At 44.1% G+C, this 24,374-nt stretch overlaps 1 long non-coding RNA gene across 1 annotated transcript in view; it reads left to right on the forward strand.

Moving 5' to 3' along the window:
* The window catches only part of LOC139362405 (uncharacterized), a 376,215-nt gene that overhangs the window by 87,660 nt on the left and 264,181 nt on the right, over window positions 1-24,374 (forward strand). The window lies entirely within an intron of this gene.

The following is a 24,374-nucleotide window of genomic DNA, read 5'->3' on the forward strand; positions in this document are numbered from 1 at the left end:
TCCTGTGCCTGTGTGCAAGATGTTTGAGGAACAGTCAGCGAATCTTTTCTAGAAAGGGAAAAGTTCTTGAGAATGGGATTGTCCTAAAGATGCTTCTGCCTTTGGCCTCTATTTCATGTTACAACAGCAGATAGACTAGCATGTTTAACTGGACAAATGAATTTCATGTTTTCTGTAACTGTCAAAATGGAGGGATCTTCCAGGAAGCAGATCCTCAGGTGGAGGTAAACCTCAGGAAGCTCACCAGGGAGTGGTCTTGGGCTCCACACCTGTGAAAGGAAGCAGGACCAGGGAGAGGAAGGAGCTGAGTTGTGATGCCGCCTCCACAGAAGCCCTGGCTGATCCTGTGTGGAGTTATGAAGCCTAGATGACCTTTTAGAGCTAAGTTGGGATGAGAGGTCTTGGGTTTGATTCCCAGATTGACAAGCACTGGAAGGCAGCTACCTGGGAAGGGATGTGGCCTTAGGTGAGATTCTCTGCAGCTGAGCTAAAGCTTAGGAGGGGCTGACAGCTAAGAGACTCCTGGGGCATCCAGTGGCTGCAGAACAAATACATCCTTCTTGAAAGGGGAAATAGCTTCTGCATCCTTTCACCTACCATGTCAAATAATCACAGCAATAAAAATGAACAGCATGAACGTTTAGACCTAATATGGATCAAACTATCAGGATGTTTCCTTATGGTGTGAACAGGAAGCATCAGAGCTGACCTTCTTCTAAATTCTTAAACAGATAGATGCTGTTACTTTTAAGTCCAGCATGTCAGCCCCATCTTGAGGGTTCTGGAGTTTCAGAACTTGTCTGTGCCAACAGCTGCAATGTTTTGAATAGACAGTTGGATATGAGAATTGTGTGGAAGCCTCCCCAAAGCTAGAGCAGTCTCTGAGGGATGCTTCCTGGAGGCTCAGTTGGGTCACCTTTGGGGCAAGGGACAGGTTGGCATAGAAATGCTTCTCCCTTTTGCCGTACTTCACTGGCAGTCTCTTGACAGGGACATTAGTCTCTAATAACTGAGGAAAAGTCAACATTGGACTGTCTTAAAGTTTGTCCTCTAGTAGACCCCAAATGATGGACTTAATGGAACTACTGAGTCCTACATGTTTGATAGCCTGTGATCTTACTCTTGAGATTCAATTCAGCTGGGTCTTTGGGTCATATTTTCTGATAATGTTTGTCTTCTAACCTAGTGTCACTGGTTGACTTGGTCTCAATCTAAATACTTCTTGGACTTGATTGCTCTGAAGTCCAATATATTTACACATTAATAATTTTGAGTAGGTATGTGGTATTCCTGGTGAAGATGTGAGCAGTTTGCCTGCTTCTGCCCAAATGATAGAGCCAGACCAGACCAGGGCATCGATAGTAAGACAAAGTGATAGGAGGTAATAACAAATCATGGTTTTCCTTCTGGCAACTCAGATGCTACTTGGTTGCCTTTTTCAACGGTATCAGTCTGCTATCGGGTGCCTTAGAGGAATCAACATTGTTAAGGAACATGAAGAATTGCAGGCAAGAGCTGGATCTCTCTAAAAAACCATGTTACATATCAAACAATGCTCTGTCCAAATATACTTTCTGCTATAACATTTTTGCCCCCTCTGGGAGGGAACTAAGACCAGGTTTTGTAGGATAAGGTAAGAGCTTTATACAAGTTTTACACATAGTGCTGATGTACATTCAGAATAGTGTTTCATGAGATGAGGGAGCTCCTTTGACACAGGATACAGCATGGAAGGCATCATCCCCATGATGGGTGGGTTTAGGGGCTTCATGACTCTCCCTAGTGATCAGGGAGAAGCTCCCTTTCACTGTTCAAGATTGTCAACAGGGTCTGATGGCTCAGTGAAGCTCTATGCTCTGCCCTCAGGTGGTAGAATGGATCTTCCTTGGAACCAGTCTGGATAGAAGTATACAGGAGAAGACATAGCCAAGGCCTCTTCTGTAGTTCCCTTTGCTTTTGCCTGAGCTATTGCTGCCAGCCTTTATATTTAGTCCTGTTCCATATTTTGTGTATCAGGGACCGTTTGGTATAGACACAGAACTACAGATAGTGGCAGGGTATAAAATGCAACTGTTAGTGCCTTCATTTTGATTGCATGTCTCCTCGATTGTTGGACTCCTATAATCAGGAAACTTTTTCTAGATAGTGTGGGCTCCTAGGCTAGGTCTGCTTGGATTGTTTGATATAAAGCAGAAGTGTGGTGGAAACTGAGAGCTGTATCAGAGGCAAGTACCTAACCATGAAGTTGGGGGGGGGAAGTATAAGGGCCTTGCTAGCTTCTGGGTCCTTGAGCCCAGGGTCAGGGGAAAAATAAGTGAGTTCAAGGGCTGAGCTGGGTCCTATGAGAAATGAATGCCTAAACTGGATTGGACATGGAGGAATTTATCAGACAGCTGAGATGAGAAGCTGTGGGGGAGGATTCATCTCACAAAGTAGATAAGGGAGTAAGGCAGGTAGTCTCAGAGTGCAATGAGGTGAAATGAGCTTTGGGTAGGCCAAGAGTGAGGCTTAGACTCAAGGCTGCTGGAAGAGTGGGGTCCTATTTTGTGGCAATGAGCTTGCCTTAGGCTTGGCTGCTGTGCCATGATGGGGACACTGCTGGGCAATTACTCTTCACTGTAGGCATCTGAGTCGAGCTTGGTTCCTGTGACCAGTAGAGCTCTACCTGAGAAGCCTAGTATTTGGTGGTAAACCCCAGAGCACCCCCATGAGGTGAGGGTAATAAGCTCCTTAAATGATTCCTGATCCCAGCTGCACTGAGCCCTGGGAAATATGAACTACTCCAATGCCTGAGTCACATGAGTTGTGGGTTTCAACTTAGCAAGTCTTTGGAAAAGCTGGTCAAGTGGCCTGATGTCTGATTAAACTGTATCAGAAATGCAGTGGAATCACTTTTTCTGGGCAGGATCAGTTAACACAGGTGTTCTTCTAGTATAGGTATGAAGTACTCTCAGGAACTTGAATATACCTACTCTTTCCTTGACTACCTAAGAGGCTATTGCTTATGTGGTCATACCACTCTTGTAAGTTGCTCAGAAACAGATCAGAAAGCTATCTGTGTTTTTGAGCTGGCATGCCAAGGATACATGTCCAGATAGTAATTTTTATTTCTATCATGTAGGCTATGTTTTGAGAACTCAAGGAACAATAAGTCAAAGTAGGACCTAGGCAGTTGAGGGAACTCCTTGGTGAATATGTTGGCCAAAACTCAGAAAGCTTATTGATACTGTTAGCATCTTACATGAGACACTTGTTAGGGGCTCCTTCAACATTGATTCCCACATTGGTGGCCAAATACACACCTGACATCCTTGTGGAGAAATTATTCCCCACAGATCTCACTCCAGCTTATGAAGGTATGCCATGTTCCAACCCACATCCCGAACTATAGTGACTAGTTAGGGATGGGTATGCTATCTACATGGCCATGCCACGGAAACCCTGGAAGATACTGCTAGAACTGACATTTCCAGAAGAGCATTTGAAAGAAAACACTCAAGTATAGAGCATTTGTCATGAAGGGAGTGCCTGGAACTTCCTATCCAGAGGGGGGTAGGTGGAGCTGAGAGTTAACCTGATACCATGGAGGGTAGAAGAGACAAATTTGATTCTTGGTGCACCTGAGCCTGTTGAACCAGTTTCACTTAGAGCCAACACTGCATGTAGACTTTGCAGTTGGTGAGCTAATTTCCTTTTTAGTAGGCCAATGCAGTTGGCGGGTTCCTTGGTTAGTTGTGATCCAAAGAATCCTAACACTTGAAGCCCAATGGAATATAACCAAGGTTCTGGATGTTAGAACCTACTTAACACTTACAGGATGAAAACCAACCTGTAGCTAACAAGTTTGGAGAGTTAAGAGTACTGAATAGCATCTGAGGCTTATCAGATTAAATGCTTAAATGAGGAAGGAGAAGTAGTCTCCTAAAGAGCTAGAAAGGCTGTGCCAAAGCCAACGTAACATGGAAATCATACCAAATTGATGTGGCTGACATGCTTATTTCACCAGCTATGTGCCACTCATAAAAACAAGGTAGTGCCTTAAGTTCGTTGCTCATGACCTTCTTTTAACAAAGTTAGGTATCCCCTACCAACCCTGGAACTTGTGTGCAGAAATGAAAGGTGAAACCAAACAAGAAGCTTCACATGAAATATCGTGCAGACAGAAGGAGTAACTGACAGGTGTCATGGCTAGTAAGACCAACCCACACTCTAGCATAGGTGATAGAGTTGCCTGGATCCAATGAGCCTCCAGTGTAAACAAATCTGAATTCTGGCCTTCCTGATAATTCTGCGTCCTATGGCCACTTAAGTTTTAGACACTTGGTAATAAGCCTCTGGGGGGGCATTGTGAGCCACGGGTGTATGGCTATGCTACAGTAGTCATGAGTTCACCTGGGTCAGTAGCAGAAAGAAATGGCACATAGAGGAACATGAGAGCCAGAATAGGAGAAACCAACAATTTTCCTGGAGCATGAGGTGGTAACTTGCAAACAGTGAAATACTAAAGTTGCAGGTAGGGACTGACTACTAGAAGGGGGTGGTCAAGATACCTTGGACCTCAGGTCAATATGTAATAAAGTTAATGCCCACGTTGTGAAAGTAACTCAAGATCAGTCCTAATCATCTCCTTCCAGACAAATGGTCATCCTCCCTCTGACAGGGGTGACTGTGGCAGTGTCCATGGGCATGTACATGCTGCCTTTCACATGGAGCTTTATTCTAGAGCTGTATAAATTACATCTCAAATTACTATAGTGCTCAGTTTACTCTCGAGTTTTAGCTGATATCTAAAAACTACATGCTGTTGTGAACTCTGAGATGCAGATGCTAAGGGAGATTTAGAGGTTCAGTAATTTTAGGGTTGAGGAAGTTCTGTGAGGAATTGAATCAGACTTGAAGTAAGAAATGTCAGGTGGGAAGTGGTTTAGACTGAGGTGTGATACTAAGTGTCTTAGCAAAGATACTAGTAAGCCCCAGAGCTCAAATTCCCCCTTGGAGTCACATGTGTCCTGGATTGAGCACCCCAGCTGCACTCAGGTGTTGGTTGGACATAACATGTGGGAAGCAACACCTTAATAGCCACCACAGTCAGCCGCTGTACTGTGCAGAGATACTTGGCTACACAGGTTCTCAGAGCAGCAACTCCATGTCCCTTGGGCCTCCCTTCCAGATTAAACTCAAGAGGCTCTGGAACAAAATGCAACTCCTGTGACGAGTGGATCTTGGGTGACAACTAATTCTCATCCTCTGTCTCCTCCAATATCTACCCCAAATCCCCTTTGGCCTCAACTGTCAACTCAGCTGAGGGTTGGTGCTTACCTGGTGCTGTGACCCAAACATTTGGCCTGAGGGGTCTCAACTTCTAGAGATCATATGCTTTTCAAGATAGTGCTGTTTGCCTTTATCTGTTAGAGTGGGGCAAGGAAGTTGAAGATGTCCCATTTTATCAGCTGGGTTCCATTCATATTACTTGCTCCCAGGGTATAATAGTCCATCCTCTTATCAGGATGGTTAATCCTGCATTAGGATGACTCACAAAACACCTCAATGTTTCACTTGGAATGATGGGAAAAGGGACCACTTCTTTTTATCTCTTGGTCCTGAACCCAGTAGTGTTACTGGGGGTGTAGTACCACGGAGATGCCTCCCACATGTATATGCCTTCTCCTGAAGGAGGGCATCCAAATATGCGACTCACAAGTAGTGCTTCTGCCAGGCTTCTTGAAGGCTGTCTGCACATCCTACAAGGCTACCTACCTCTGAATGGTCTTGTGTGAAAATGATGGATGCCCCCCTCCAAGATCCAGATTCCACTTGGTACCTTTATGACCCGAGTCACTTTGGGAACTGAGGTTCACGGTCTTGGCCAGGTGGAAGTACTGAGTTATATAGCAAAAATCTAAGTTTCTGAGAAAATTGGGTCAATTGGAGCCTCAGCTGGCCAGTTCTGAGAGCCCTTCTGTGGAGAACAAGCAGTGATTGAAAGAGTCCTAAGGAGACTTCTGGGGCATGCAGGCCTGGAGGGGAGGCAGTTTTGGGAAGGAGAATGGGTTAAGCTGAAAAGAAAATGGATCTCAAAGCTGGGGATCCAAAGTAGAAGTTGTTTAGGACAGAGGACCTCTAGTGGATCAGAAGCTGATATGGTTAGGCTTAGTGTCTTCACCCAAATCTCATCTCGAATTGTAATCTCCATATTCCCCACAGGTCAAAGGAGAGAGCAGGTGGAGGTAATTAAATTATGGGAGTGACTTTCCCCATTCTATTCTTGTGGTAGTTCACACAAGATCTGATGCTTTTATATAGGGCTCCTTCATTGGTACTTCACCTTCCTGCCAGCTTGTGAAGAAGTTGCCTTGCTTCCCCTTTGCCTTCTGCCATGATTGCAAGTTTCCTGAGGTCCCCCAGCCATGCTGAACTGAGTCAATGAAACATCTTTCCTTTATAGATCACCCAGTCTCAGGCAGTTCTTCATAGCAGTATGAAAACAGACTAATACAGAAGTTAAAGTCTAAAGCAGAGCAAATATGCAGAGAAGCCAGAGCCAGCTTTTCTATGTCAATGGCCAGCACCTTGGAGTGTGGATTGGGGGTCATAGTAGCTGGAAAATGGCATGTTTTTCAAGATAACATTTGCAGAACCAAACACTTGCTCACATTTTCTCTTATGTGTAGAAAAAAGGAATCAGAAGGAAGAAAATGTATGGCTGTATTTTCTATGCTTTCACTTTCTAGTGTGCCTTATTGTATACAACCGTTCTTTCAAACAGGAGCCTTGCCATGCCTCTTGGGCTTGTTTTAACTTCTCTCGATGCAGGAAAGACATGTGATACATCATGGCAAAGTAAGCAATGTAAGCATGTGAGCTGGGCCTTGTGGGGACATAGAGTACAGGGCAACTCTACATCCTGCATTCACCTACAGATGAACATGCTGGGGTGCACCCAGAGGGTCATGTGGGGGCATCTTCAATTTGAATAGTGGCTTGGGTAGAAAAGTTTTGCCAGTCTATACTATTAATGTGCCAATAGTGACTTTGGATAGGAAGGACTTTGTCTTGACCTTGTTGGTTCTGTGGCTCTTCCAAAGAAGTTGAATGTTGGAGTTATGGTACTTGATATAAGTTAGTTCTTAAAGCATTCAAGTGATAGTTCTATCTTCTTGAGGATTAGAGTCTGCATGTTACTGCATGGGGAATTGATAGGCAAACTACTTCCCTAGGGTGATATAGCTAAGGCGTTTACATGAAGTCTGGAATCCAGTTAATCTGAATTGATACAGTATTTCTTTATAGACACCATTGAATTTAGAGAAGCAAGACACTCATCTACACTTTTTCCAGGTCTTGTAGAAGATGCCACCAGTAAAGAGAAAGTGATAGAATTCCAAATATCTCCCTGGTGGCATGAGAGATATCTGGCATCTCCTTGCTCCCAACTAGTCTGGCTCCGTGTTGACATCCTCCCTGATTCAGTAACGCTAATTCTTGGACACTCTGTGGATCATGGTTAAGACCATAGTGGGCATTGTTGCTTCTGGATTCAGGGGGGAGGGTTATCTTTGGCTTTCTAGACACTCATGTTTTGATGGGACCAATGAAAGAAACAGAATTCCATAGGTGAGGAGCCAACACCAGGGAATAAACCATGGCAGTATAGAAGATAATTATCTAGGGCCATAAAAGGCTGTAACATGCTGGCTTGTACCTAGAAACTAGAGGGAGCATGTCATGTCACTGGTGTCAGCAATGGGCAGAGCACCTATTCAGGGGACTCTCCAGTGTTTTGCTATCCTGGTGTACTATTCTCAGGAACTTACTTTCCAGTCTGTCCAACTCCCTCGGCTTCCCCTAGGTATTGTAGGTTGCCTGTATCCAGATGACTTCCTTTGGCTTAAGGTCTCTGCATTTGAAACTTGTGCTTCAAGTGCACTCCCACTTTTAGATACTGAGACAGGTGTCTGAGAGGTAAGCCCTAAGTATATTAGGTATATGGGTTCCTCTTCCAAGTCACATTGCTAGAGACCCTGGAAATTGTTATGAGCATGAGGAGAAATCTAAGCTATAGAAATCACAACTACAGCATGGCACTGGTGTACCTCGGGTAGTACAAAGTGATAGCTGGTACAGGTTGGGGTACAAAAGATAACCCTTCCAAGTGAAGGTAACATTCCAGACACCCATAACTTTCAAGCATCAACTTAACCCTTGGCTGAGCCCTGTCCTCCATTATTTGGAGTCCTATGTATGGAGAGTTCTAGTGTGCAGGATCTGGATTTTATGCAGATGCTGTACTTGCAGACCAGGGCAGACCCTCATCAGGCTCTGTCCTGTGTGACTCTTGAGTCAACAGTCAAATGTAGAGACGGGAACTCAGAGGTGGAAATTGGGCTCTTACTTCCGGGAAAATGACCTGACATGCATCCTGTAAGAACCGAGGCACTGACAGGGTAACTCGTCCTATCTCCTAGGAGCCCCTTTTCAGCTGAAAAGATAAAACACTATCGTGGAGGAATCCTCATCTGCCTTGTTAGATTGGAACTTGTTAGATTGGCACATCCAAGTGCCTATCAAATGGCTTATTGTAATTTTTGTCTGTTAGCTTGAACCATCAGAAGTCTGTTGTGACATAACTTGTGACCCTTTAAAGAAGGTAAAAATTGTCCTACCACAGGCCGTTGTGAGATGATTCCTGTACTGTCCTTCCATGAACTAGAAGTCAGCCATCCTGTTGTAGGTCAAGGTGCCTGCATAAGATTTTCTAGGGGAGAGGCAGAGGAGGGAGCTAAGCAGGCATACAGTATGCTGGAGTTCAGCTTCCATCCGGGCCCATGTGGAGCTCTGAGGGTATAAAAGCATGTTGAGGGTGCAGAGCATGTTGCTCTGAGTGTACAAGTGCCATGTTGAAGTATCAATGTAAGCCTTTTATTCCCAGAGTCTGTAATGGCTGTGGGCTGCTAGGGAAGAGGTCTCTACTAGGCTGAGGGCAGTTCTCCAGAGGAAATGGCTTGGGAACCATTAGGAGTCAGCAGTCTTAGCTGCTGGGTTGTAAATGCCCTGACTCAGTGAAAGGGCACTGCCTGAAGCACCGACTATTTTCATCACACATGCTGGAACAGCTTGTCCCACTGATGGCAAAAAGGGGGTGTGATTGACTGTGTACCAGCATACTCTGTTTGTTGCCAAATCTGCAGCTTGGTGAGTATGTGGCTGAGCATGTTGCCACATGCAGCAGGTCTTCACATCTGAGAAGGGCAGTGCACACCAGACTCTGAAGCTCAGCATGTTCGTGATGCCAAATGTGGAGACAGAAGTATCATGGAAATCCAGAAAGCAGAAGTGGAAGGAACTGTGGCTGGCAGGATGGCAGTGACATGGGCATCTGTCACTCAGCATAGTAGGGACCCTGGGACCTCACCAAGTAGAACTTAAGAGCACAAGAATCATCTTAGAGAATGGTAAAAGCTAATCACAGAGCTGTAACTCTTCTTCCCTTTCCTAATTCTACTGGAAGCAGTAAGCCCAGCTATAGCTACTTGTTTTGTGACACTTTGTAGCTCAGAGTGGGTGTGACTCCAGTTTCTACTTAGATCTTATGGGTCTGAAGGTCAATGGGCTTCCAAGGTATCTGCTTAAGAGGAACAGCCTCAGCTAGCACATGGTTTTGCGTTTCCCAAATCTAGTGACTTCATATCTAGTGATTTCCCAAATCGAGTCATTTCATATCGAGTGATTTGAAGTGGATTTGCTTTCTTGCCTCTGACCTGCTTTTCCATGTAGAAGCACTTGGCACAGCTTTCCTGTTGAACTGCTGCCTTTCCTATAGAGCCCTCCAGACTGAATCTCATCTCTAGTGACTGGATGTGCTTGGCAAGTGAGATGGTGTGGTAGGACTAGAGTTCTGTTTATTCTAAGCAGGTTGTGAGGCGTATTCAATACGGCCTCTATACCATCAACTTCCATTCTTCTAATGTAACTAGAAACTAAGAATTAGGTCTGTAGGTATCTTATACCACAATTCATGAAGAACATAGCAGAAGTAGTCTATATATCTGTCACTTCCATAGATTGAGTTGAATAGGAGTTCAACATGCTATTCCCCCATGTTCTGGATGGCTTGGACCACAGGGTAGACTTCTCTCCCAGTCCTTTGGTTGCAGGTAGGGTCAGGCTCTAGGACCTTTGGCTTTAAGGCCACCTTCGATCTTTTTTCAAGATCTGGGATACCTGTGCAGAATGTGCAGGTTTGTTGCATAGGTATGCATGTACCATGGTGGTTTGCTGCATCCATCAACTAGTCATCCAAGTTACCAGCCCCACATGCATTAGGCATTCATCCTAATACTCTCCCTCCCTTTGCCCCCCTACCCTGCAACAGGCCCCAGTGTGTGATGTTACCCTCCCTGTGTCCACATGTTCTCATTGTTCAACTCCTGCTTATGGGTGAGAACATGTGGTGTTTGGTTTTCTGTTCCTGTGTTTGCTGAGAATGATGGTTTCCAGCTTCATGTCCCTGCAAAGGGTGTGAACTCATTCTTTTTTATGGCTGCATAGTATTCCATGGTATATATGTGCCACATTTTCTTTATCCAGTCTGTCATTGATGGGAATTTGGGTTGTTTCAAAGTCTTTGCTATTTTAAATAGTGCTGCATTAAACATATGTGAGCATGTGTCTTTATAGAATGACTGATAATCCTTTGGATATATACCTAGTAATGAGATTGCTGGGTCAAATGGTATTTCTGGTTCTAGATCCTTGAGGAATTGCCACACTGTCTTCCACAATGGTCGAATTAATTTACACTCCCACCAACAGTGTAAAAGCATTCCTATTTCTCCATAGCCTCACCAACATCTGTTTCCTGACTTTTTAATGATTGCCATTCTAACTGGCATGAGATGGTATCTCATTGTGGTTTGATTTGCATTTCTGTAATGACCAGTGATATTTTGTTCATGGCTGGCTGCATAAGTGTCTTTTGAGAACTGTATGTTCATATCCTTTGCCTACTTGTTCATGGTTTTTTTTTTTCTTGTAAATTTAAGTTCCTTGTAGATCTTGGATATTATACCTTTGTCAGATAAGTAGCTTGCAAAAATTTTCCCCCGTTCTGTAGGCTGCCTGTTCACCCTGATACTTTCTTTGGCTGTGCAGAAGCTCTTTAGTTCAATTAGATCCCATTTGTCAATTTTGGTTTTTGTTGCCATTGCTTTTGGTGTGTTAGTCATGAAGTCTTTGCCCGTGCCTATGTCCTGAATGGTATTGCCTAGGTTTCTTCTAGGATTTTTATGGTTTTGGGCTTTACGTTTAAATCTTTAATCCATCTTGAGTTAATTTTTGTATAAGGTATAAGGAAGGGGTCTAGTTTGCTTTCTGCATGTGGCTAGCCAGTTTTCCCAGCACCACTTATTAAATAGGGAATCCATTCAATCTTATGCTGTTTTGCCAGAAGGATAACCTCTCAGGGAATTAGAACGGAGCCAAAACCTGTCCAGTGGCTGTAGCAGAGCTCTTCTAGACCCTAGTCCCAGGTACTTTTGAGGTATGTCCAGGCAGGAGCAGTCTTGTCCAAGTCTTCTCATAGGTACAAGATGGAGAGAGACTAAAGTGATCCGCTCAGGGATGGGGCTGTACTTTAACTCTCAGCTTGTTTTCTCAGAATATCCTCAACTCTGACCCTAAGCCTTCAGCAGTTGAGAGTAGGAGGTAAAGCCTAAATGAGTTCCTGCTGCCTGGAATAGGCACTCCTATAACTATGGAGGCCTAACAGATGGGCAATGTGGGCTGTGGTGGGTATCGGTGATCCTGAGGGGAGGGATCTCCTGTGAAACCTGTGATCTTAGCAGCCTCACGGTGAAATTTGTTCTACAGTGTATGTCACTGTAACAGGCTGGGGATCTAGACAGTTGTATGTTTCAGTGCTGGTTGAGTCCTCAGATGAGAATACCTCCTGGCTAACAGCTTGATGGTGTCTTCCTGAGAACTTGAACCAGAGGTATCTGGCTAAGCTATGACAGCATTCCTGACCCTTAGAATCTGGAAAGATAAATGATTGCTGTTTTAAACTGGCCCATATCCTGGCTCGTGGCAAACCCCTGTCTCAAGTAGAACCTCTGTTGCACCCTGATCTTAAGACTTTCATGCTCTTTAATAGTAGCAGAGTCCCTAACAATGAGGTCTCTGGAGATGTGGCATGTAGAATAACAAAGCCGCAAGGAAAAGTGCAAGACAATAGGAATCATAGGACCCAGTGAGCAGGAGATGGCATAGCACAAGTGGGTGGGTCAGCCTGTGAGCCAGCCCCCAGGCATCCTTGCTGCTTGATGTTCCAGCCTGTGCTGCTAAGCCCCTTCCCTTGAGGGTAGATGTAGTGACTTGATAAATAGACAATGAAAATGATTTGTCCTCTCAAATGAGATTGAGACTGGCTTCTGCCTTGGGTCTTGCACTTGATTTGTTTTGCAATGTGTGTCCTAGGAGAATCAAGCTATGTGGTAAACTACTCCATGGAGCGGCCAACTTGGCAAGGGGGAGAAACGTTCAACTTGACAGTCTGAGCAGCTGAAGCTTATCACTTATCTTGGAAGCATAGTAGTCCTCCTTATGTGTGGGGGATATGTTGTAAGACCCCCATAGTTGTCTAAAACCGTGAAGACATTGTCAGGAGGTCAGATGAGAGTTAAAGCACCTTATATATACTGTTTTTCTCTATACATAATGCACCTATGACAAAGTTTAACTTGCAAATTAGGCAAAGGAAGGCTAACAATAATGAAATAAAACCATAACATAACAGCATTACTACTGGTGATCATTAAGTAAAGTAAGGGTTACTTGAACACAAACACTACAATACTATTGATTTGATAATGGAAATGGCTACTAATGGCGCTGGGTAGCATACAAGGTATAGAAATCCTAGACAAAGGGATGTCCTATGTCCACAATAGGATGGTGTGAGACCTCATCACACTACTCAATGACATGCAACTGAAAACATGACAGGATTACTCCAGGAATTCTAATTTTGGTCTGCAAGTACATGGGTAGCTGATACTGTGGAAAACAAAACCCCACACAAAAGTAGGGGACTACCATGGACATTGAGGTTGGCCCGCAGATGTGAGTAAACTTGAAAGCAGGTTCTCCTTTGTGCTGGTTGAGCCCTCAGATGAGAATACCTCCTGGCTAACAGCTTGATGGTGTCTTCCTGAGAACTTGAACCAGAGGTATCTGGCTAAGCTATGACAGCATTCTTGACCCTTAGAATCTGGAAAGATAAGTGATTGTTGTTTTAAGCTGCTAAGTTTGAGGTTAATTTGTATAGCAGCAAAAGATAACCACATGTCTATAGCAACAGGCAGCTTCTACTTGGCTTTGGTCAATGATTGCTGTGCAGGAATGACAGGCGTATTGGACAAGAAATAGCTGTACTTAAAAGCAGGAAATGCCATCTCTCATGTGACTCCTGTAGAGTAGGAGTCACATATGGGTAGATAGGTCTATCTTCAGGCATGTTTGACATCTGCAGCATTTTAACACAGTAATTTTGTGTTCTAGTTCTACCTACCATAGAAGGTCAGGTGATGGAGAACAAGGCTGTATAGTCAGTAAACAGGAGTGTCGAAGTCATAGCCACATCGTCTTGCACTAGTATTCCTTTGCTTACTAAATCCTTATTTTAGTCTATCAACAGGGTAAGTGTGTCTGGACCACAGCAGAATGGTGGCCTGGATCAGCTAAGGAATATTGGCATTGACTTTTGAAAATGAAATGATTTCAGGGGCAGGGGTCTGGGGGAGCTGGGAATACTACAGGAGCCTTCCAGGGTCAGATGGGAAGAATGGAGTGAGCAAAGACCAGGCATGCCAAGGTCTTGTTAGTCTCTACTGCCTGAGGTCGCCCTGCTTAGTACCACCTGAGGGATCATTCTGAGATGTGGGAATTCACCTGCTCCTCAGTGTAGGGAGTTCTCTACTAAAAGCCTCGAGTGAGGTTGCTCTGTCCAGTAAAATGTGAGCCATCTATATCTGAAATGCTACCAAAGTCTCGCTAATCTCACCTGATGTTTTTAATCTTAAAATTCCCAAATCTGGTTAGATGTGTATTCAACTCCCACCTACTCCAGTTGTAGCTCTGGTCCTACTCTAGGGTCGTCTTGCCTGGGTGGCAATTTCCTACCCTCTGAAGGAACTGCCTCATAGGCTTGCTGAGGATTAGATGACGAGTCATCCCTCACTTTCCTCAACTGCTAGCTGTTGAACTTGGTATGTGCATCTAAAGGGAAAAAATGCCCTCCCAGTAGACTAGTTTTTAAGTTGGCTGGCTGAGTGGACAATTGGAGATTCTTGTGCCACCAGGTGAAGCAATCTAGGCTGTTCAGTGTTTGAGTATGTTCCACAGGTGGAGGAAGGGGCTATATAAGCTGAGGCCATAACTAGCTTCAGAATAGGGACCCCAGCCAGAACTGGAGCAGCCATCCCAGATGGCATTCAGTACTCAGAGTAGGAAGGCCCCAGGGAAGGGGAGGTTCTCAACTGTCCAGCTCTCTGAGGGGAAGACTAAAACTGGGCAGGCTACAAGGGTGAGTGGAGATGCTTGCCGTGAAGTGACAATCAACCTCAGGCAGGGTCTGTGCTGAACACATCCAGGGAGGTCTTATTCTTCCTGAATGTAGAATTCTCCAGTTGCTTATCTTTGATGTAGAATGGGCATGCGACTGACTGGTGGTTGCCAGATGACCCAAAATAAACTATTTGCCACTTCACATTGGAGATTGTGAATAGGACCCGATTCAGAGTTGAAAGGTCTTGGTGGATTGTCCTGGAGTAGACCTGCCCCTACGCCTCATGTTCCTCCCTTTCCATGTCAGATATATTAAATGAGAGTTATACACTTGAGTGTCTATCATGTGACAGAAGCTGAGATTCTGGTTACTGCTGACTCGCATCTTATTCCTGAAGACTTTGCAGAAGACCTAACAAATCCCCAGGACACTTGTTCCCTTTCTGTGGAAAAGGCAGCTAGACCTTGTAGCCGCAGGGCAGGATGGTGTGGACCCAATGGAGTGGGAGCAGAAGCACAGAAGTACTGAAGTGCTTTCCCCTTGAATATTCCCTTATGGTCTCTGCTCAGGGAGGCTTAGGATTTTGAGTCCCATGTCCCGGTTTTGTGGGCCCATGTGACGAAAAGATGAGTTTCCTCCCTGAGTGAAGGGCACCGTTTGACTTGGAATGTTGGCTTTTCCTTCAGAGTGTATCCTCTAGTTTCCTCTAAGACACAGCTTAGAGCTAAACATGGGGATAGTTGGGGGTGGTATGGATTGGACTGGAACCAACTAATTGTGAGTCCATGAGGGGGATTGTGTACGAGATAACAGATTGAAGAAAATTGTAGGCTGGTTAACTCTTCACCTCCCCAACCTCACAAATGCAAATGCTGTCCCACCCTGGAGCTTCCCTAGATGACTGTCCCCCATGCCTCTTGCCTTTGGTATTCCTTTACAGTAATCAGTGGCCCACTTTTTGTGGCTATCGACCAGTGTGGGCATTTGCAGATGTGGTTGACATATATTTTTGTCCTACCTTAATTGTTGAAGCTTCTTGCTGGATTCTAGATCTTGGCTTAAATGTGGTTGCCCCAAAGTGCCCCATGAGTGAAGTACTTCACTCATGCCTGACCTCCCTATGTGCTTTCTCCATTCAGTCTTGGTCACAATATGTGAACACACTGATCCCCTACTAGGCTGAGCACCATGAGGACAGATCAACTATCTCCAGGCCATTTTGATTCTAATGTGAAGTGCCAAATTTGAAACTTCATTTGCTGAAGTGACAGGAAGCTGAGTACTAGATAACAACTTTGGTACTGCTAAGGATTTTTGACAGTATCTTGTATCCAATGGGATGCTATTGAAAGCTGCAAGTGTGGGGATGTGTATAACCTAATTGTTCCATGACACAAGAACACTTAGGGTCCCAGGCCCTTCTGTGGTAGAATGATGGCACCCAATCTCTACTTGTTAAAGGGGTAGGAGGTCCTGAAATGAGTTAAGTGAGTCCATCATGCTGATGCTGCTCATCAGGTATTGGCTATTCCTACCATCTTAGCACAGGCTCCAAAGACACTATGCTCAGTAGGTATGGAGACACCTACTGAGTGAAGGAGATACATCTGAGAACAAGTTGGTCTGTGTGCCTCTTTGAAAGAGGTCATGGTGTTCCTTCTGGTTCTCCTTCACTTTGACCTGCAAGCTCCTCTTTGTACTGCATAAGCTGATTATCTGCTTCTAGTTCTGGTTTGACTACAACTTCAGGTACTGTTAGACAGCACTTTCTACCACTTGTGTTTAGATATCAAACCATAGAACTTGAGGCTACATGGTCAGATTCCTCCCCAGTAGCCTGAACATGGTGTTTCCTTAACTTTGTGTCTTCAACATTCATGTCCTTGTGAATCCAAAGTGGTTTATCTCCTTCATATTTGCCTCTAATGAGTATTGGTGTTCAACTGCTGCTCCTCTGTTAGAGCTGCAATGCTCTTCCGGGAGCAGGGATAGCTAAACCAGTACAGTGATCTACCTGGGTCCCAGAACTTAACTTGCAGTATTGCTGGTACCTGATAAAGAACTGACAGGAAGGGTTGTGCTTAGTTGGTTGAATTTTCATGGCATGAAGTAATTGTCAAGTGGAACTGAAGATCACATTAGTCTCCCTGAAAGGGTTCCATCTGATTGGCATGAAGTTCTATTGGAGACCAGTCTTTTCCCCTCTTTCCTCTCAGGGCAAGGAGCCTGGTCTGTAGCTACTGAAGTCTAGCACTGGAAGATCATCGAGGTATTGTCAAGTTGTTTGGGTGACCAGTATCAGTGAGATAGGTAGTTGGTGTTACATATCCATTCTCCTTGGGATGTTCCTTTGCTTGAATAGACATCAAAATCCTGACTTAGTCTTTCAATGACTAATGGTTTAAGGTAGTAGGCAGTACATGGGTGGTTTTGTTTAGGTCAGCTGTGGATTTGGGATCCATTCCTTTGATCAAGAGTCTCCCAAGTCATTTGAATTGTGAAATATGGCTCACTGTGACACCATCTGTGCCAACAAGCAAAAGTGTAAACAAAAGGTGGCCAGCCTGAAGCTGCCTTTCTAAAGGCATGAACTGGAATTTCCCCACAAGTTCTGCTCACATTCATTGTCCAGGATAGTCATGTAGTCACAACTATGAGTAAGAGACTGGTCTTGCTTTTAGCTTGGGGAGCTGTATGGCTACCTACTACCTAACATGAGACTCTGACCAAAACTGAGGAAAGCAAGGATTTGGGGTAACTAGTCTGTTACATCACCCAGTATAGAAGAGAATTCTTCAGATTTAGTACCAAACTCAACTAGTAATGATATGCTAGCTCACCTGATCAGGTTTCCTCTGCTTCTCCCAGTGTCTAGGCTGGTGGTGTTTAACTTTTGAGGCTGACTACCTGGCTAAAATTTCAGTCTGGCTTTGAATGTAGTGGTTAGACATTGGCTACTGGCAGGTTCAGGTGGAGTTCTAGTGTTCTAAGGAAGCTCATGTGAGACCATCACTAAGAACCCATCATATTGGTGTTTGTGCAAGTCCTGGCCCCTGAGGCTGGTGTCTTCAGTACGTCACCAAAATGCAGGTAAAGCTGTAGCATGTCATCAAACTGTGTGGCCTGGGCAATATGTAGTAGGAAAGATGCCTGTATTCTTGGGCTATGCAGATGTAAAACTAGGGATTGGGTGTGAGTTTACCCAAGCATCTCTGGTGAAGGGCTGAAGAGTATTAGGTTGGTGCAAAAGTAATTGCGGGTTTGAACTGAATTTTAAATCATTATAACTAGGCTCAAACACATCTTTATTAATCAAAGTAGGAACCATTACAATAAATACATTTTTTTTGCCAATGAGAAATAAGTTTATTCCTATAGCATAAAAATCCATGCTTTGGGATTTGAACTCTTGGAAAGCATTTTCTGCATCTTGCTGGTTGTGCAAGCATTTTCCCTGCAAAAATTGGCAACTGACTACTGCTTCCAAGCATTTTGGCAAGAGGTCAGGTGAATATGGCAGATGAGGCACAACTTCATAGACTAATTCATTCAACTTTTGAAGCATTGGTTGTGTGATGTGCAGTCAGGCATTGTCCTGGAGAAGAACTGGACCCTTTCTGCTAAACAATACTAGCTGCAGGCCTTACGGTTTTTGTTGTATCTCATTGATATGCTGAGCATACTTCTCAGATGTAATGGTTTTGCCAGGATTCAGAAAGCTACGGTGGATCAGACTGGCTGCAGACCACCAAATGGCGACCATGACCCTTTTTTTGGTGCAAGTGTGGCTTTGGGAAGTGCTTTGGAGCTGCTTCTTGGTCCAACCACTGAGCTGGTCATCACCGGTTGTCATATAAAATTCACTATCACATGTCACAATCTGATCAATAAATTGTTCTTTGTTTTTGCATAGAATAAAATGACACTTAAACAATTATTTTAAAAACTTTCACTCATCTCATGAGGCACCCATTTATCAAGCTTTTTCACCTTTTCCATTTGCTTCAAATGACTGTAGAATGGTAGACATTGAGTTATTAATCAACTTCTTGTATAGTTGTAAGAGGATCAGCTTTGATCAGCTTCAATGATTGCTCTCAGTTGGTTGTTGTCAACTTCCAATGGCTGGCCACTATCTCACCTTCAAGGCTTTTGTCTCCTTTGCAAAACTTCTTGAACCACCACTGCACCATATATTAGCAGTTCCTTGGCCAAGTGCGTTGCTGTGAGTTGTCTCTGCTGCTTTATGACCCATTTTGAACTTCAGTGAGAAAATCACTCATTTTCTTTTTGTCTAACACAAGTAACATGTCATTAGCAAAACCATAGTGAGAAATGCTCATTAAAATGATGTATAACGTAACTACATTTAAGAATGTATTCCAATATCAAATGGCAAATTCTAACAATGCAAAAACCACAATTACTTTTGCACTCACCTAGTAGCAGAAGTAACATTTCCTGCTGTGGGTTTTCTGGTAGGCTTGTAGTACATGAGGGTGGGCTTGGTACCTGCATGTAGTCATTAGGCAATATTGTTATGTGGACATGGAGCTTCTGATGCTTGAGTAGTGTGGGGTTAGTGGAAGCAAGATATAGGTAATGGCTTTAACAGCTCAAGTGGTTTTGTTTCATGATCTGGGACTGTCTAGGTAAGCTTTTAAAAGCTGATCCAAGAGGGTAGAAGAGGGGGAATATGATGAGCCTACTTCCCAGCACCCCTGAATCTATTAACTTTGGTCAGTAGGTAACTGTGGCAATTGTGGTTTCTTTGCTTTGAAGAATGTCATGAGTGTAGGACTGTATAGGTCCTAGAAGATGTAGGGTCCTACTCCTTGAACCTTTCATATTAGGCTTAGACCTCCTTGCATACTACGTTTCAACCATGTGGTGTTCATTATTAGTTGACCCACCCCAGTGTTTGTACCCAATCACTATTGCCTGTCTTCAAAGAAGCTGTGAAAGCTGAACACAGGTTCCGTCTAACCTCGAAAGGAGTGTGAGAGTGTAAGAGCTAATGCGACATAAACATCTCTACTGAAGGGCTTCTGGAAAGATTTCCTTTATAACTGGAGCCATATGTCTGATTATTCCTGAAATGTCCATGTGACATCTGTGGGTCAGCAGCCATCTTGAGCCTTAGGTACAAGCAAGTTGACAGTCAATATCCTGGAGACTAGGATAGAAAGGACCTGGGTCCTTGATGACATCACTGAGCCACAGGACTCAGAAATGACTTACCACCTGAATTGCTATATGTGGAAAACAACCCACAGTTTGCTTCAGGCCAAACTGGTATTCTATATGAAAACAACTGAATTAACTGAAAAATCACTCTGAAACAGACTCAGTTCCTAAACCTCTGCTTACTTTCATTTACCAAAAATGTTTCTATAAAGCCTACAAGGGCAAAATGAGGAACAGGATCAAGTTCCTAGCTTTAATGCCATTAACAAAGCTGTCTTCCTGGCTAAGCTGAAATATGAAAGGCAAGTGAGCAGCATAACCTAATATGCCTACATCTTAAAGCAGATAAACATGTTAACTCTATTTCTCTGTTAAAACAACCTCAACTTGTGAGCCCAGTTAAATTCAGTTAGGTACTTGAGTCCCTGGGTTAACACTTACTTTTCTGACATGCTCAGTCAGCTCAGATTTCACTACTGCTTAGTTTGAATTCTCTGGAAAGGAGACTCAGACAAGAATTAGGGTACAAGTAACTTATTGCAGGCAATTCTAAGAATAAGTGAGACAGGGAAGGCAGGTAAACCAATGAAAGTGTTAGTGAGCAGGTAAGCCTGTGAGCAACTGGGGCTAATTCTGCTGAGGATCCTCTGGGACAATCCTGAGGAATGGTCTATGTGGACTCCCAGGGTAAGCTGCTCACTCTTGTTCCTCACTGGCTGAGGACTCTCCCTGGGGATGAACTCTCAGCATTCTTGGCCTGCTCTGCATGTAGGCAAACATGTTTCTGTGGCAGGAGGACATGGGCAGAGACAGAACCATAGAACACACCATGTGGATGTGTCTGCAGGGGACCTCTGGGTAGCCTCAGCAAATACACAAGAGGAGCTGAGTGAGTCTACCTGACTCACCTAGATCCACATGTACACCTATACTGAGTTCACTATGTCTTACCTTAATAAGAGTCACCATCTTAAAGAATCACACATTACAAATAATCTTCTGAAGCTTCTTCCTGTGTTTCACTTTCCTTCTCAAGTCATAAAATCTCAGCGTTGGTAATATACAGGCTTTGGCTCCCTGGTCTGCCTGTGCAGGGATACTATGCTGTTTTTGTCGTTCACACCTCCTGGGCATGTGCTCATGACTTTTTTGCAGAGGGGATGGGGTGGGGCGGGAAGAGTCAGCAAATCCTCTCTAGAAAGAATGAATAGAAGTTCTGGAGAAAAGGGTTCTACTAAAGACCCTTCTGTGCTTGACCTCCATTTCAAGAAGATCCTTTGGTGGAAGTGAACCTTGGGAAGCTCACTAGGGCATGGTCTCAGGCTCTACCTGTGAAAGAAAAGGAAGCAGGACGGGGCAGAAGGAGGAGCTGAGCTGTCAAGCGGCCTCCATAGAAGCCATGGACGACCCTGTGGGGGAGTTGTGAAGCCAAGGTGACCTCTTAGAGCTGACCTGAGCTGGGATAAGAGATCTGCAGTTTTACACTCAGGCTGACAAGCACTGGATGGTAGCCACCTGGGAAGGGATGTGGCCTTGGGTGAGATTCTCTTCAACTGAGCTAAGTCCAGAAGGGGCTGACAGACTCCTGGGGCATCCAGCAGCTGAGAACAAATCCTTTGTGCCTGAAAGCAGAAATGGGTGCTGCCTCTTGGCATCTACCATGGCAATAGTTCCTATGCAGCAGTATAAAATAACAAAATCACTTCCAAACAGTGACCAACCTCATATGCTGTTACAATGTTCCTTTACTGTGCCTTGGAAGAGCAAGCAGGACATATCAGAACAGCTATAGTATAAATTTCAATATATTCTTGTGTTTTGAAGTAGTCAGCTCTATTTTGAGCATTCTGCAATTCCGACTGAGTTGCAAAGTGAAGAGACAGGGCTCAGGATCTTTCAGAGGGAGTCCTGAGGCTACAGACTGTTCTTCCCTGTCAGTCTCCTGGTACAAACACTGCTTCTAAATGAGATGTGGACATCTGACTGTCTAGAAGCATGCTCTCCAGTGTACTCCAAAGAATGGGCTCATTAGAGCAATATTCTGAATCCTACACATTTACAAGTTTCTGGTCTGATTCTTGAAGGTCCATTCTGGTAGATCTTTGGGTCATGTTTCCCTTGATAGTGATCGGTGTTGCTTCATTGTCTCCCAGCGGTGGTGTGTTGAAGTTATAGTTGATTTGGTTTCTTAAATTGTCACTGAAATTCCTCTACTTTGATGTCTAGTATATTTATGTTTGGCCATTATGAAAAGGCAGGAATATGGTGTTTCTGGTGCTGACTAATTGCCACCTTGGGTCTGCCCAAATGTGAGAATCATAGCAGGCAGGAGATGGATAGAAGAAACAAGGTGAATATAACAGTAAGTGGGAAAAATCAAAATGTGTTTTCTTCTGCTAATTAGAACATCACTTGCTTGGCTCCTCAAACCACATCAGATCAGGTGCCAAAGAATGAACCCTATGGAAGGAATGTAAAGAATTAGAGGCAATAACTAGATCTCATACATACTTTACATGTAAGAAGGTAAATTTGGACAGAATATTTTTGTAACATGATAAAACTTAAGTATTTTCTCATTGGGACCTGAGACAGAGATCAGGTATTGTGGGAAAAGTCAAGGACCCCTGTTCTCCAGGTACATGAACATAGTATAAGAAGTTTTTGACAGTCTTGCAGGACATGAGGCAGTTCCTTCACTGAAGCAGGTTAAAGAATCATGGGCATCACCACCATGAAGAATGGGATTGGGACATTTGCCTACTTGTTGGTCAGGGAGAAGTTCTCCTTCCTTGGTCCAAGTGGATGAGAGGAACTGAGTGCAGCTCTAGCCTTGGCCCTCAGGGTACAGAGCATATTCCTAGTGAACAGATTGGAGCATGGAGGAAGAGTCGTTGACTATGACCTATTTCTGATTTCTAGTTCCCCTTCCACTGGAGCTGCTGCTAACCCTTGTGTTTAGTCCTGTCCATTATCTTGACTATCAGGGATCTTTGGATGGACGTGGACCTACCAGTTTTGGAGCAGGAAATAAAATGCAATTGTTGGAGGCTTCATCACTTCGATTTCATGTCTATTCAACCTGATTTGAGCCTGTAATCTGGTTTCTTTGCACCCAAGTGTTGGCTCCTGGGCTAAGTCTGCTTGGATTATATTTGGCATAAGGCAGAGACTTGCTGAGAATCAAATTGTGTGAAGCTCTATCAGAGGCACATATCTTTACATGGAAGCTAGGGGGAATATAAAGGTCTTGCTGGGTTCAAAGGCCTTGAACCTGGGTTGAAGCAGAGGGGAATTCATTCTTGGGTTGGGCTGGATCCTATGAGAAGTAAATGCTAAGGCAGGATTGGACATGCAGAAACTTACTGGAGAAGATGTTTGTGAGAAAAGGGAAGTGCAAGAGAGCCTTTATTCTCCAAAGTAGAGAAGGAAGTAGGGTCAATATGATGCCTCAAATTATGGTGATGCTATACAAGACTTTGGGGTAGGCCAAAAGAAGTGGTTGAATCAAAGATGTTCGAGAGGGGTCTCACATCCTGCAGAAATAGATTGTCCTTAGTATGCTTCCCATGGCACATTACCTGGCCTGTCATTCAATGATACTCCCGTCTATGGGTGTCTAAGTAGACCTTTCTCTGTGGTCATTAGAGCTCTTTGGAGAAGCCTATGATTTGGGTGCAGATCTCAGGAACCCCCAAAGATGGTTTTAAAACCTGCTTATGTCTTAGGCAGGGCATGGATTTTCATATTGCTAGTCTAGATTCCACAGGGTGAAGGTAATCAGCTGCTGAAATGGCTTCTGATCTCACTAGCACTCAGCATTGGGAAATTTTACTGACTACCTAAATGCCTGAGCTGTGTTATAGGTTTCAACTCAGCAAGTCTTTTGTAAAACCTGGTCCGGTGGCCTAATATGTGGTTGGGAAACTGATTGGAAAGGCAATGGAATCTTTTTTTTCCTGAAGGTATTGTAGAATGTGTTGTTCCTTTGTGGACAGTGAGAGGAAAGAGTACCCTTGGATACTTCAATATGCCCACAAGTTGCTTGGCTCCCTAAGGAGCTGTTTAAGTATCACCCCTGTTGTAGTCTCAGATCAGAAAGCTGAAGGTTAAAATTTGAGTAGGCAAATCAATGCCACGAGGCTAGGTATTTCCTGGAATTTCTTGCACAATTTTTTTTTTTTTTAAACCAGGTGTGCTACGTTGCTGAGTCCCAAGGATGGTGGGTAATAAAGTTAGACTTGAGATTGTCTAGTGAGAACTCCTCAATGAGCAAGGTGGCATAAAATCAGAAGGCTGATGACTCTGTTCTGGGCTTGAATTTTATGGGAAACATTTGTAGATGCTTCAACATTTATTCCCATATTAGCCAACAATACCCCAGACTTTTCTGGAGAGGTCATCTGTTCCTCATCTGCCTCTATTTTTGGTCACGCTCAGGCATAGGTCTGACTCCAGCTTATTAAGGTATCCCATTTCCCTACCCACAAACCCATGACTGCAGAGACTCAGGCCTCTCTTCCTCAGTAGAAACTCAAGAGCAGTGTTAGTAATATGAAATGCCATTCATCTGGAGTTGCTGGAGTAGATGTTGGATCACTAACTATTCCTCACCCTCTCCTTC

The sequence above is a fragment of the Macaca nemestrina genome, chromosome 3 (genome assembly GCF_043159975.1).
Source record: "Macaca nemestrina isolate mMacNem1 chromosome 3, mMacNem.hap1, whole genome shotgun sequence".
NCBI classification, from domain to species: Eukaryota; Metazoa; Chordata; class Mammalia; order Primates; family Cercopithecidae; genus Macaca; species Macaca nemestrina.